This window comes from Dermochelys coriacea, chromosome 2, assembly GCF_009764565.3.
Source record: "Dermochelys coriacea isolate rDerCor1 chromosome 2, rDerCor1.pri.v4, whole genome shotgun sequence".
Taxonomy (NCBI): Eukaryota; Metazoa; Chordata; order Testudines; family Dermochelyidae; genus Dermochelys; species Dermochelys coriacea.
In genome coordinates this window covers 214987039-215001135 of record NC_050069.1, presented here as the reverse complement: position 1 = coordinate 215001135, position 14097 = coordinate 214987039, and positions in this window count along the sequence as shown.

The window sequence follows — 14097 nt, the reverse complement described above, 5'->3', positions numbered from 1 at the left end:
TTCTAAATAAAATGGCACTTTCATTTTCGTGGGAACTTTTAATCTATTCAAACATTTTGAGGATTTAATAGAAAACAGGAGCATATGTTTTCATTACTGAGAATGAATAATCAGTTCTGATTTATGTTTCCTTCTATTTTTGCATAAGTAATTTTATTTCATTCTACTTTCATTCCAACATAATGTAGACAGAATAAATTAGGGTGGGCTTTCGTTGTAGGCTCATATTGTTGCTAAGGAATCAGTTTATGACTTTTATTGAAAAAGACATTAAATATTGACTGGAAAGTAAAATTATTTATTTAGTAATCCTGGGAACATTTACTCTACAATGAAGCACTCCTTGTATTAACTATGACTGCCACCTTTTCTTCAACTGTTGCAATGGACTTTTAGGGCCAAAATTGAAGGAGTTGAAATGTTCTTGTTTTCAGTCAATCATGTTCTTTATATATCCTCATCATTCAAAACATATTTTACAATCAACTATTACTTTCTGCATGAATTAGGAAAAAACAGAAGAAATAGTAAGAGATCTTATGAGTGAGAAATTACCCAACATTCAGAATAACTTCATTAATATAGGGTAAAATTTTCAAAAGCACGTAAGACAATTTTCAAAAGAGACTTAGACATTTAGGAGCCTAAGTCCCATTAACTCTCAATGAGTCACTTAGTTGCTTTTGAAAATTTTTCACCCTGAAATTCATACTCATTCTTTTATCAGACAAACTACCATTAAGTTCAGTGGGACTTGTCCTGATATTGGATAACAGATATAATGGAAACTAAGTAAGGACTTTAAAGTCTATTCCTATTAGTTTGCATTTTATTAATTGAACTCTTCCTATAATATCTCATTAATTGTGTCTCAGTACACTACTTTGTGTTTCTAATTGTTTAAGTGATTGTGTGAAGTACATTTAAAAATACACACTTTACAGCAAATCAGCTAAGAAAATCATAGAATCATAGAGTATCATGATTGGAAGGAACCTCAGGAGGTCATCTAGTCCAACCCCCTGCTCAAAGCAGGACCATTCTCCAACTAAATCATCTCAGCCAGGGCTTTGTCAAGCCTGACCTTAAAATCCTCAAAGGAAGGAGATTCCACAACCTCCCTAGGTAACGCATTCCAGTGCTTCGCCACCCTCCTAGTGAAAAAGTTTTTCCTAATATCCAACCTAAACCTCCCCCACTGCAACTGGAAACCATTACTCCTAGTTCTGTCATCTGCTACCACTGAGAACAGTCTAGATCCATCCTCTTTGGAACCCCCTTTCAGGTAGTTGAAAGCAGCTATCAAATCCCCCCTCATTCTTCTTTTCTGCAGACTAAACACTCCCTGTTCCCTCAGCCTCTCCTCATAAGTCATGTGTTCAAGGCTCCTAATAATTTTTGTTGCCCTCTGCTGGATGTTTTCCAATTTTTCCACATCCTTCTTGTAGTGTGGGGCCCAAAACCGGACACAGTACTCCAGATGAGGCCTCACCAATGTCGAATAGAGGGGAATGATCACGTCCCTTGATCTGCTGGCAATGCCCCTACTTATACAGCCCAAAATGCCATTAGCCTTCTATCCAGCTTCTCATCCACTGTAACCCCTAGGTCCTTTTCTGCAGAACTGCTGCCTAGCCATTCGGTCCCTAGTCTGTAGTGGTGCATGGGATTCTTTCATCCTAAGTGCAGGACTCTGCACTTGTCCTTGTTGAACCTCATCAGATTTCTTTTGGCCCAATCCTCTAATTTGTCTAGGTCCCTCTGTATCCGATCCTTACCCAGCATATCTACCACTCCTCCCAGATTAATGTCATCTGCAAACTTGCTTAGGGTGCAGTCCACGCCATCCTCCAGATCATTAATGAAGATATTGAACAAAACCGACCCCAGGACAGACCCTTGGGGCACTCCGTTTGATACCGGCTGCCAACTAGACATGGAGCCATTGATCACTACCTGTTGAGCCCAACGAACTAGCTAGCTTTCTATCCACCTTATAGTCCATTCATCCAGCCCATACTTCTTTAACTTGCTGGCAAGAATACTGTGGGAGACCATGTCAAAAGCTTTGCTAAAGTCAAGGAACAACACGTCCACTGCTTTCCCCTCATCCACAGAGCCAGTTATCTCGTCATAGAAGGCAATTAGATTAGTCAGGCATGACTTGCCCTTGGTGAATCCATGCTGACTGTTCCTGATCACTTTCCTCTCCTCTAAGTCCTTCAAAATTGATTCCTTGAGGACCTGCTCCATGATTTTTCCAGAGACTGAGGTGAGGCTGACTGGCCTGTAGTTCCCCAGATCCTCCTCCTTCCCTTTTTCAAAGATGGGCACTACATTAGCCTTTTTCCAGTCATCCGGGACCTCCCCCGATCACCATGAGTTTTTAAAGATAATGGCCAATGGTTCTGTAATTACATCTGCCAACTCCTTTAGCACTCTGGGATGCAGCGCATCTGGCCCCATGGACTTGTGCTCATCCAGCTTTTCTAAATAGTCCAGAACCACTTCTTTCTCCACAGAGGGCTGGTCACCTCCTCCCCATGCTGTGCTGTCCAATGCAGTAGTTTGGGAGCTGACCTTGTTTGTGAAGACAGAGGCAAAAAAAGCATTGAGTACATTAGCTTTTTCCACATCCTCTGTCACTAGGTTGCCTCCCTCATTCAGTAAGGGGCCCACACTTTCCTTGACTTTCTTCTTGTTGCTAACATACCTGAAGAAACCCTTCTTGTTACGCTTAACATCTCTTGCTAGCTGCAACTCCAAGTGTGATTTGGCTTGCCTGATTTCACTCCTGCATGCCTGAGCAATATTTTTATATTCCTCCCTTGTCATTTGTCCAAGCTTCCACTTCTTGTAAGCTTCTTTTTGTGTTTAAGATCAGCAAGGATTTCACTGTTAAACCAAGCTGGTCGCCTGCCATATTTACTATTCTTTCTACACTTCGGGATGGTTTGTCCCTGTAACCTCAATAAGGATTCTTTAAAATACAGCCAGCTCTCCTGAACTCCTTTCCCCATCATGAAAAGGAGTACTTGTGGCACCTTAGAGACTAACAAATTTATTAGAGCATAAGCTTTTGTGAGCTACAGCTCACTTCAATGCATCCGATGAAGTGAGCTGTAGCTCACGAAAGCTTATGCTCTAATAAATTTGTTAGTCTCTAAGGTGCCACAAGTACTCCTTTTCTTTTTGCGAATACAGACTAACACGGCTGCTACTCTGAAATCTTTCCCCATCATGTTATTCTCCCAGAGGATCCTGCCCATCAGTTCCCTGAGGTTGTCAAAGTCTGCTTTTCTGAAGTCCAGGGTCCATATTCTGCTGCTCTCCTTCCTTCCTTGTGTCAGGATCCTGAACTCGACCATCGCATGGTCACTGTTTCCCAGGTTCCCATCCACTTTTGCTTCCCCTACTAATTCTTCCCTGTTTGTGAGCAGCAGGTCAAGAAAAGCTCTTCCCCTTGTTGGTTCCTCCAGCACTTGCACCAGGAAATTGTCCCCTACACTTTCCAAAAACTTCTTGGATTGTCTGTGTACCACTGTATTGCTCTCCAAGCAGATATCAGGGTGATTGAAGTCTCCCATGAGAACCGGGGCCTGCAATTTAGTATCTTCCGTTAGTTGCCGGAAGAAAGCCTCGTCCACCTCATCCCCCTGGTCCGGTGGTCTATAGCAGACTTCCACCACAACATCACCATTGTTGCTCACACTTCTAAACTTAAGACTCTCAGGTTTTTCTGCAGTTTCATACTGGAGCTCTGAGCAGTCATACTGCTCTGTTATATACAATGCAACTCCCCCACCTTTTCTGCCCTGCCCTTCCTTCCTGAACAGTTTATATCCATCCATGACAGTACTCCAGTCATGTGAGTTATCCCACCAAGTCTCTGTTATTCCAATCACATCATAATTCCTTGACTGTGCCAGGACTTCCAGTTCTCCCTGCTTGTTTCCCAGGCTTCTTGCATTTGTGTATAGGCACTTAAGATAACTTGCTGATTGTCCCGCTTTCTCAGTATGAGGCAGGAGCCCGCCCCTTCCTCCTGGCATCCCACTTCCCCACTTGCCTCAGGGCTTTGGTCTCCTTCCCCCGGTGAACCTAGTTTAAAGCCCTCCTCACTAGGTTAGCCAGCCTGCTTGCAAAGATGCTCTTCCCTCTCTTCGTTTGGAGGAGCCCATCTCTGCCTAGCACTCCTCCTTATTGGAACATCCATCCCATGGTCAAAGAATCCAAAGCCTTCTCTCTCATACCACCTGTGTAGCCATTCATTGATTTCCACGATTCGACAGTCTCTACCAGGGCCTTTTCCTTTCACAGGGAGAATGGATGAGAACACCACTTGTGCCTCAAACTCCTTTATCCTTCTTCCCAGAGCCACGTAGTCTGCGGTGATCCACTCAAGGTCATTCTTTGCAGTATCATTGGTATCAAAATCTGGCATAGTTGTAGATTTTCCTAAGCAAACATTTGTCAAGCCTGTTCTGTGACCCAGCAATATAGTCATAAATTAAAAACAAGGCTTACAAGAATCTGTAATGAAATCTCTCCCTCCTTCCACTGCCTACCACCCTTTATCCCTACAGGGAAACCACTTTATTTCATCAGAACCAAAAAAACCTACTATTTTGTGTTTCCAATCTAGTTGTAATATATTCAGGAATCTGCTAGTGCATGTGCATCCTTTGTTAAAGAAAAAAAAATGTCCGCACAAAGAATGCAGGACCTTAAGAGGCAAATTCTTTGATTGGATACATAGGCACAATTCCCATTGAGGTTAAGGAAGTATCTGAGGACAGAGTCCCCAAATTAGAATTTTAATAATTTAATGTAATTGAAAATTACAGAGTTCCAGAGCAAGATATTTGCTATCCTTTGCCTCAGAATGCACTAACTTTTATTCAGGTATGATAATCCCTTCTTTTTGGAAGTGGAAATGGCAGGCCTTTCTCTGGAGACCCACAGAGACAAATTCAGTGTCTGGGTTTCAGGAAAGGATATGTTTTTAATTCTCTAAAGCCAAATCTGGGGGTAACACAATTCTCCAGTAGCAATCTACAGCTTCTTAAACTGTGATTCTACTCTAGAAAAAAGCCTAAAAATGGTATTGTGAGGTTCCATATTTATTTATTTATTACAGTAATTGCTTACTTGACAAAAAGAAAAGTGAAAAAAAGCTTTATATTTTCCTAATTACCAGCACTGCAAACACGGCCTTGGATCTGAATGTCTAGTTGTGTTCTTTCTGCCTCATGCACCATCACCAGTAGTAAAGATTGGGCAACCAGAAATTTGTTAACAATTTGGCAGATGATGTGTGAGCCAGAATAGAATCAGGCTCATGGAATAAAACCTAGTACAAAATTTATGTAGTTATGTTTCATTAAAACACACCCATCCAAAACTCTGGATGCATGTACATAATATTAACAAAGAAATACATATACATTGGTTCATTATCAAAAAATTAAAAGCCTTCATAAAACTCAACATTTTTTCCTCTACACACTTCTGTAACTGGAGCAGTGTCCAAAACCAAAAAGCCCCTTCAAAACTCCCTAAACTCAGAATCGACATTACAGAATCTATGAAAGTTACAGTCCATTTAACTCTTCCTTCTAAAAAGAGCCTGAGAGAAAAACATATGTCTTGAAGCATGACCAGTGATGTAGGTTGGGGAGTGCATTCCAGAGTTAAGCACCTTTCGCTAAGAAAGCCATGATATTTCCATTTAAACCAAGGGACTGGCAGCTTTGAAACCTCAACTGATCACAATGGCCATCATATCATACAGTGCAGGCTTGTCTACATGAGGACACTCAGGAAAGTTATGACAAATTAACGAAAGATGTGAAATCAATGCACATACATTTAAGTATGTTAATCCCACAACGGTGTGGATGTTTTCATTTAGGTGTAAAATGGCCTTAGTTTGCTGTAACTTAATCCTCTGAGGATGCCAATCCTCCATGTAGACAAATCCTCACTGGAAGATACCATGGCCATTGTGAACAGATGAGGTTTCCAAGCTACCAGTGCCCTGGTTTAAATGCAAGTGTCAGTGTTTCCTTAGTGAAAGCTCCTCAACTCTGGAATGCATTCCCTCAACTTACACCACAGGTTATGCTTCAAGACATAGGAGAAACATCTGCCAACTTGCTCTAGTGAGCCAAGACAAGCATAGCAGAAACTATGGGGCAGAACCTTGCTAGGTGTAAATTGTCATACCTCTGTTGACTTCAGCCATTTACACCAATACACAGAGCCACTCCTGTGTATTTCTACTGAACAGTTGTCCTAGGAGAACTTAGTGAACTCCTTTCTACCCTTGCTGAAATGGCATCTGAGATGGGCCTCCATAGAGGAACATGACAAAGGGATCGTGTGCATGTCATAAGCAAGTATGACATGCAGGGGCGTTCAAACAATTTGTATCATGGGGGTGCTGAAAGCCATTGAACCAAACTGTAAATCCTATATATGACGGAAACCACTTCAAGCCAGGGGGTGCTGCCACTCCCAGATCACCCCTAGTTCCAGCACCCTGGTTACATGACAAGTGAATTTGGTACACATGGCTCAGATCCTCCTAAAGAGGGGAGCATGAGTCATATCTGCTAGGTCCCCTAAACCTTTACAACATAGTAACTGGGCTGCAGGCAAGGGCAGCGAGTTGTATGGGCCTGTGGTGCCCGGGATCCAGCAATATTCAGGGTCCGGGGGCCCGGCTCCACTAATGTTTGGGGCCAGGTCTCTCCCCAGGCCCTGCCTGCCACCCCCCCGCACCTCCCCCGAGTGTCCCCGGCCCCCACTTGCTGCACCCGCGCACCTCCCCTGGGTCCCAGAGCATCCCTGCCTCTCCCCTGCAGCTCCACGCTGACTCCCAGCATCAACTGCCGCCACAGGAGCCTAATCCCCCCATCCACTAGTGGCAGGGTACCCTGCCTTTCCACCACTGACCCTTACATTTTCCGGCAGGACCCTCCACCAGCACAGGGGCTCTCCCCCGTCCACAGTCACTGCTCCTGCCCCACCCCTCACCCCCAATGAGGCTACAGTGAGGGCAGCAGCAGGGGAGGAGACCAACATGTGATGGCAGCCCCCCCCCCAGCACCCACCACAGGGGAGGCAAGGGTGCTTCCTGGACCTGAGAGGGGCCCTAGGAGCACATGCAGTGACAGTGGTGCGAGGTGAGTGTGCTGCCAGGGGGGAGAAGGGGGCCCCTCCCCTGGAGCTAACTGCTGCCGGCGGGGAGAGGGCTGCGGGGAGTCCTCCTCTCTGGCCCCAGCCCCGGGGCAGTCTGTCTGCACCCCAAACTCCTCAGCCCCACCCCAGAGCCCTCACCCCCAGCCAGAGCCCTCATCCCCCCACACCCCAACCCTCTGCCCTAATCCTGAGCCTCTTCAATACCCCAAATCCCTCATCCCCAGACCCAGACAGAGCCTAACCACTCCCGCACCTGTACCCTCTTCGCTAACCCTGAGCCCTTCCCACACCCCAAACTCCTCATCCCTGGCCCCAGCCAGAGCCCTCATCCCCCTGCACCCTAACCCTCTGTCCCAGCCCTGAGCCCCGTTCTGCATCATGAACCCCCCAGCTCCACCCCACAGCCCTCATCCCAACCCTCTGACCTAGCCCTGAGCCCCCTCCCAAACCCCTCATCCCCAGCCCTACCCCACAGCCCTCACCCCTGCACCCCCTCCCTCGGCACCCCCTTCTACCTCCAACTCCCTCCCGGAGCTTGCACCCCCTCCCTCTGCACCCCCTCCCATCCCCAAACTCCCTCCCAGAGCCTGCACTCCCTCCTCCTTCCCACACCCCCTCCTGCCCCCAAACTCCCTCCCAGAGCCTGCACCCCCTCCAATGCCCAAACTCCCTCCCAGAGCCTGCACCCTTCACCCCCTGCTACACCCCCACACCTTGCCCCAGCCCAGAGCCTGCACCCAAACTCCATCCCAGAGCCTGCACCCCTACCCCCATCCTCACCCAAACTTCCTCCCAGAGACCAACTTCTCACCCCTTTTGCACCCAAACTCCCTCCCAGAGCCCTCTCCCCTCCTGCACCCCAATCCCCTGCCCCAGCCCAGGGCCTGCACCCCAGACCTCCTCCCCCAACCCAACCTCCCTCCCAGAGCCTTAGGCAGGTGGGGGATGGAGTTTGGCGGGGGGAAGGTGGGCAGGTTCTGGGCACCACCAAAATTTCTACAACCTGCCACCCCTGGTTTATAGCCCTGAAGTTTATGTTGAGGTTGAGGATTCCTTCCCTTTACCCCATGGTTTTAGTGTATGTTCCTCACAGAAGGCTAACACTACTGGGGGTTGGGGGAGGGAAACCCTTCAAATTACAGTAACTGAGATACTTGCAAAGGCTGTGAATACATGGGATGGTATTATGGAACCCTGGACAGTTCTGGTTAGATCAAGGATCCTGGTAGCTGTGTGATTACAGTATGCTCTTCACAGTATCTACTATTACATACAGCCATTTCTGGGGTACAGTTTGTCAAGGTTCCTCCCCCACTCTAAACTTTGAGATACAGATGTGGGGACTCGCATGAAAGACCCCCTAAGCTTATTTCTACCAGCTTAGGTTAAAACTTTCCCAAGACACAAAATTCCCTGTATCTGGGATTCAGTATGCTGCCATCACCAAGTGATTTAACAAAGAATCAGGGAAAGGACCACTTGGAGTTCTTATTCCCCCAAAATATCCCCCCAAGCCTTACCCCCTTTCCTGAGGAGGCTTGAGAATAATATCCTAATCAACTGGTTACAAAGTGATCACAGACCCAAACCCCTGGGTCTTAGGATCATAGAGAAATCAGTCAGGCTCTTAAAAGAAACAGAACTTTATTAGAAACCAAAAAGGTAAAAGAAGCACCTCTGTGAAATTAGAATGGAAGATAATCTCACAGGCAGTCAGATTCAAAACATAGAGAATCCCTCTAGGCAAAACCTTAAGTTACAAAAAGACACAAAAACAGGAATATACATTCCCTCCAGCACAGTGAATTTCACAAGCAAAAAAATAACAAAAGAAAATCGAACGCATTTTCTAGCTAGATTACTTACTAACTTTATAGGAGTTGAATTGTTTGCTTTCTTGATCTGTCCCCAGCAGAGGCATCACACAGACAGACAGACAGACAAAGCCTTCCCCCCCCCCGCTCCCAGATTTGAAAGTATCTTGTCCCCTTATTGGTCAGGTGCCAGCTAGGTTACTTGAGCTTCTTAACCCTTTACAAGTAAAAGGATTTTGCCTCTGGCCAGGAGGGATTTTATAGCACTGTATACAGAAAGGTGGTTAACCTTCCCTTTATATTTATTATAGGTACAGTTTATTCTGAAGACACACATGGCAAGCACATTCAAAAGGCCATTCTGATTCTTGAGATATTATCAGTTCTAGCATTATTCCTCTGAGAGATGTAATGTCTCTAATCCCACATGAACTTTTTAAGTGTGTCCACGGTACCATACATCCAGATTGTATGGAATCAGGGTCTGCCGCAGAGCCTGTCTCTGAACAACCTAATGAGTGCTGATGGCCTGTATTTACCAGTTACAGCTGCTGGACTGCCTGATTGGCTACACTGACTGATTGGTCGAAGAGTCAGCCGATTGGCTCTTAAATTCAGCAGCATTAGCAGCAACAGCAGTGCAGCAGCTGCTCAAAAGCATTTATCCAGGGCTGCAATAGTCTGTTACTGCCTTGTTCCAAATCTAGCCATAGGTGCTGACTCTGTGTCATTATGAGTCCATGGCTGGAGCACTCCTCTCCTGGAGCCAAGCTTTCCTTTCTCCCCCCACTCCTGCCCTCCGCCAGCCCCTGCTGATCAGCTCCTCCCCCTCCCTCCCAGTGCCTCCTGTATGCCATGGAACAGCTGGGAGAAAGGGGGAAGAGTGGGGACAGGTCATGCTGGAGGGAGGGGGCGGAAAGAGGCGGGGAGAAGCAGAGAGGGGGTGGAGCGGGCACAGGGAGAGGTGAGGCCTTGGGGGAAGGGGTGGAGTGGGGGCAGGGACTGAGCAGGAGTTGAGCACCCCTGGGGAAATTTAGAAGATGGTGCCTGGGAGCCCAGCTCATGCCTCGCCTCATTCCAGGTATCCTGGCTCTGACCCTTGGCTCTGGCATCTGGCCTCTTACTCCAGCTCTGACCTTGGGCACCTATTCCTGGACTTCTGCTCCAACCACCAGCCATGACTGTCCACATCCTGGTATCTGACATAGACTTGCATCTGCTTTTTACATGCACTGTACAGTATTTACATGGGTTATATATTAGAAACTGTGCAGGAGACACATGTTTTGCTCCTTCTGAAAATAACATGGACAGCATCAAATAGAGATGTCCTCCCCAGTATCCACCAAAAGTAAAACTTTTTGGTTTTAGCAGACCAGCATGTAATTACCCAGTATCATTATAATGTAATAAAATATTAAAATGAGCTACAGGAATTAATTTACTTGAACATTTAATTACCTTTTCCTTCTTAACTGATGCAAAGACAAGTAATTATTTCATTATTGTTCATCATCTAGTCGACAAGTATAAACAGCAATGAATGAACATGTTTAAATACTGTACACAGAACAGAAGGGGTATGTGAAAGTGAGAACATAGTTTTTCTTTCTGCATGCTGGAAAATCCACATTGTCAAAAATGTGCATTAGAAGGTTTTGGTATTCAGTGATGAAATATTTAAGTTAGTTATATTATGTCACAATGGGACAAAAGGAAAATCTATCTATCTGTGTTTTTTTAAGACAGTCACCACCTGGGTACCTAAGGATCTGATCCAAAGCCTATTGAAAGCTTATTGAGTCTTTGAATAAGGCTCTCAGTGATGTAAAACAAAAGCAAAGCGTATGCCTTAAATAGCAATATTCCCATAGTCTCTCTTGTTCACAGTATACATGTTAATCTAATTTAAAATCTTTGTCCAGTAGATGTCATATGAGATCTAAAAGGCTTAATCATAAATAAAGGAATATTACCACTGACAAGGGAAAATAATCTTTTACCAGTTACAGCAAGAATATACTATAACCCTATATCTATAGACTCCAATGTGGTCTTTCTACTGACGTTTATTTAATTAGTGTTATTGGATTCAGATTTCCATGTAAAAAAAATCTTGACATATTTATTAGTATTATGGTTATAAAGTATCTGATTTATCCAGTTATTTAAAATAGTTGACATTTTTGAGGTTTTCTGCATAACTTTTTGTTTATTGCTACTCATGTCAGCACAGTGATGCCTTTTATGTGGTAGGAGTAGTCCCTCCTCAGCCCTCATTCCAATGATCTGAATTGTTTTTCTCTCATTACACTTGACAAAAGATTAGGGTCCTATGGTCCAACTCATTCCTTCATTATCTAGTTTCAGAGCAGCAGCCGTGTTAGTCTGTATTCACAAAAAAGAAAAGGAGTACTTGAGGCACCTTAGAGACTAACAAATTTATTTGAGCATAAGCTTTCGTGAGCTACAGCTTACTTCATCGGATGCATTCGGTGGAAAATACAGTGGGGAGATTTCTATACACACACAGAGAACATGAAACAATGGGTTTTATCATACACACTGTAAGGAGAGTGATCAGTTAAGATGAGCTATTACCAGCAGGAAGGAGGGGGGAAGGAGGAAAACCTTTTGTGGTGATAATAAGATGAGCCATTTCCAGCAGCTAACAAGAACATCTGCAAAAGCTTATGCTCAAATAAATTTGTTAGTCTCTAAGGTGCCACAAGTACTCCTTTTCTTCATTACCTACTAGCCTATATCCCTTCCAGCAAATACTCTTTCCTATGGACATTTGTTTCTGGGACTATATTCCTATGTGTAAGAAGACAAGAGAGCATTCTATGGGGCACCATGAAGTCGCTGTATCTCAATGTTGATGCATCAAGCAGTTGTTGCTGTCTTTGCTGCAGTGCCAGTCTAAGGAATTTGGGGCCTCCCCTGAAATTTAGTTTTGGGAATGACCTCCATCCCATCCCATTCCTATTTGTAATATTGCATCAATGTGACATAATGACATGATGCCACTTCATCATGCTGAAGACTCAACATCACCTTGTCGTGTTACCTCGAGATGCTACGATCCCTGAAATTAACTCAGGACTCTTTAACTGTCCTACAAGCAAGGATTAAAGGAAGCAGGATAATCCCAGGAGACTCACGACTGTCCTTTGTGTTTCTGTCTGGGTGGATACTTCACACTGTTTATTAAAGGTACCTTATGGCAAGTATTGGCCTTACCAAAGCCACTCTGGTTCCTAGCTGAAACACCTTCTTTGTGTACCTTGTTACCTTCATCATCTTGAGGAGCAAGAAAACTTAAGTTTGCTCCCAAAATCTAGTCTTTCAGTTTTTAGGCAAGCACAATATTTGTATTGTAGCCTCCTCTTCCACATGACAGCACCAGTGCTGTGAAAGGGCAGGCTCTGCCCCCTACGATGTAATTGGCTAGGGCGCCAACACCAGATGACAAATAAAAAGAATCCTGCATTTATTATTTTTTTTAATTTCATGATTCTTAAATCAATATCATGATGTCTTGGGCCTGACTCAGGACTTTTAAATGCTTGGGGTTGGCAATCCTGAGCCTAGTAGGGAGGCAATTAGGGTTCTCTGGCCCAAGATGTGTGGGTTGGAGTTTGGGGAAAATCTAGTAATGTAGGTCACTTTCAAATGCCCTTTTAAACTGGGGAAGGGGAATCTTCCTCTCTTCTAAATTTGGCAGTTATGATTTAAGATTAATAGTTTGAGTCCCCAGTGACTATAGTTTGGAAACAAAATTAAACTCAAATTAAAATTTAAAAAAATTAAACTAAAATTTCTCTAAACTGGCTTTCCAAACATTCTGCTAAACACACCCTTTTTCATGGAGGCAGCTGTAATAATATAACATTTTACATTTATAAAATTACATTTTCATCCTGAAAGATCCCAATAGGCGTTGCAAACTACATGCATTTGTGTGAAGAGCAGTAACATGGCATGGAGCACAACCAGCATTGTTACGGGCAGGTGAAATTTTGGCCAAGGAACCAGGAGTAAACCCTCTTCCGCACAGAAAGTACCACACACACCACACAACAGAACCACTAACCCAGGAACCTATCCTTGCAACAAAGCCCGTTGCCAACTCTGTCCACATATCTATTCAGGGGACACCATCATAGGGCCTAATCACATCAGCCACACTATCAGAGGCTCGTTCACCTGCGCATCTACCAATGTGATATATGCCATCATGTGCCAGCAATGCCCCTCTGCCATGTACATTGGTCAAACTGGACAGTCTCTATGTAAAAGAATAAATGGACACAAATCAGACGTCAAGAATTATAACATTCAAAAACCAGTCGGAGAACACTTCAATCTCTCTGGTCACATGATTACAGACCTGAGGGTGGCTATCCTTCAACAAAAAAACTTCAAAAACAGATTCCAACGAGAGACTGCTGAATTGGAATTAATTTGCAAACTGGATACAATTAACTTAGGCTTAAATAGAGACTGGGAGTGGATGAGTCATTACATAAAGTAAAACTATTTCCCCATGTTATTTCTCCCCCCATCCCACCCTCCACTGTTCTTCAGACATTCTTGTTAACTGCTGGAAATGGCCCACCTTGATTATCACCATAAAAGGTTTTCCTCTTTCCCCCCCTCCTTCCTGCTGGTAATAGCTCATCTTAAGTGATCACTCTCCTTACAGTGTGTATGATAAAACCCATTGTTTCATGTTCTCTGTGTGTGTATATAAATCTCCCCACTGTATTTTCCACCGAATGCATCTGATGAAGTGAGCTGTAGCTCACGAAAGCTTATGCTCAAATAAATTTGTTAGTCTCTAAGGTGCCACAAGTACTCCTTTTCTTTTTTGCGAATACAGACTAACACGGCTGCTACTCTGAAAACAGAAAGTACCATGGGTCTTTGATATATGAGTGGAGCTGACAGGATCTTGGTTTTAAGGTATCCCCCAGAAAGACTCCATGCACAATGTTACGATAAACTTATGGGCTCAATTAGTACATTGGCAGGTTGAAGTTCTGAATAGAGTCTGCAAAAAGAACGAGGAGTA